The sequence below is a fragment of the Mastomys coucha genome, unplaced genomic scaffold (assembly GCF_008632895.1).
Source record: "Mastomys coucha isolate ucsf_1 unplaced genomic scaffold, UCSF_Mcou_1 pScaffold9, whole genome shotgun sequence".
Taxonomy (NCBI): domain Eukaryota; kingdom Metazoa; phylum Chordata; class Mammalia; order Rodentia; family Muridae; genus Mastomys; species Mastomys coucha.
In genome coordinates, this window is record NW_022196915.1 from 37,444,601 (window position 1) to 37,446,346 (window position 1,746).

General features: G+C 41.5%; 1 pseudogene; it reads right to left on the reverse strand.

Moving 5' to 3' along the window:
• Window positions 1–244: 244 nt before the first annotated feature.
• Window positions 245–1,746, reverse strand: part of LOC116085214 — a 2,049-nt pseudogene continuing 547 nt past the window's right edge.

Genomic DNA, 1,746 nt, shown 5'->3' on the forward strand with positions numbered 1-1,746 from the left:
ATACACACACATGCACACGCGCGCGCGCGCGCGCGCGCGCGCGCGCACACACACACACACACACACACACACACACACACACACACACACTGAGAATGGCATAGGCTTTTGCAACCTCAAACAAAGCCCACCTTCACTGACATACCTCTTCCAACAAGACCACACCTCCTAATACTTCTCAAACAGTTCTCCCAACTGGAAACCAAGCATTCAAACTTAATGAGCCTGTGGGGTTCATTTTCATTCAAACTACTACACCAATCAATACTAATTTGAGCATCCTTTTGTGATATAAACTTGGCTTCACAGCTATAAACAGTTTTATAAATAAGTTAGTCATTGTGCATTGGAACAAATGATTCTGATCTTTTCCCACTGTTTTTCTGTAGGTGCCTAGTTGGGTATAGGATTCAACATTCTCAGTGCCTGCCGATGGCTCTTCCACCCTAGTAAAGTGCACACGGTTATTATAGTGATTAACCATTCACAAAGCTGAGGTCTGGAACCCCATTCTACTCCATTCATCTTTATGATCTGAGCCTCTGAGAGGTACTGTGGGAAATAAGGGGTTGAATTCAGTTTGGCATGCTGATAACAGACATGTCTGGTGACAGATATCCTAATGCCACTTTGAGAAATTTGTCCAAATCATCTTAGTTCAAATGTTCTATTAACTCAATACATGTTATCTAGTTGAATTCAAGCAATCCAGAATCTCTCTTCACAACAGAGCCATAATACAACATGACAGTCAAACCCAGACTCCAGGATCTTATAAGCTTTATTAGGGAGACAAGTGATTCCAATTCAAATATAATTTTTCCCATTGCTACCTAAGCCAACAAGCAGTTGAATGCACAGGTAGGTTTTGGCAGCTTAGATACTCACCGTCACCTCAGTTTAGGTCTAAATTTGGGTTTATTCATGTTGCTCTACTAAATTTCTAGTAAAGTGGTGTGGTTGTTTGAATAATGGAGGTTTATATCCTTTAAGTTCAGAGAACCTTCAGCCCCTTGGCTTTGAGAAAGGATATTTAACTTGAGTCCCCCACTCTCCCACCCTCTGCAGTCTCATTACTGTTCTTCCTTCTCACACATCACTGTTAGTATGGAGTACTCTCATGTGCCTCCGTGATTGCCTGGACTTCCTCACCATGGGGTTTACAGGACGGTGTATTTCTGAACTTCTGTATTTTTTTCTGTCTGTACAGGAACTTCTATGAATATAGGTCCAGATCCAAACAAATCTGAGTTCAATAGCTGAGTGTAAACACTTTCTAGCCATATAGTCTTTGGTATTTTTTAAAAAAAGTTTTCTAAGAATTTATTTCTAAATTTATATAATGAAGACATGACATCAGCCACTTGGAGTTATGCCACGCACACTTTGAGTGACAGCAGTTTATGAGGCAAAAGGTTCAAGCAAGCTGTCTCCTGCAACCCCTAACTCAGAGGCAGCCCAGATATGTCCTTGCTATCTTGCTATAGTCTCCCATGCTAGGTGACCACCAAGATATGATTTACTAACAGCTAGACAAAATTAAACATTGCTCTCTGACCCCCACCAATGTTCCAACATCTTAACCAAACCCTGGCTTGGAATTTCTCGCAGGCAATGTTACACATTCAGACTAATTACCTTTGGCATTGTTAGAAAGATAATGAAGGGGGTAGGGTATTGACTAGCCCAAAAGATTAACATAGTGGGCCTTTACTAAGGATGGGCCGGACCTTGAGCCGAGTGTGT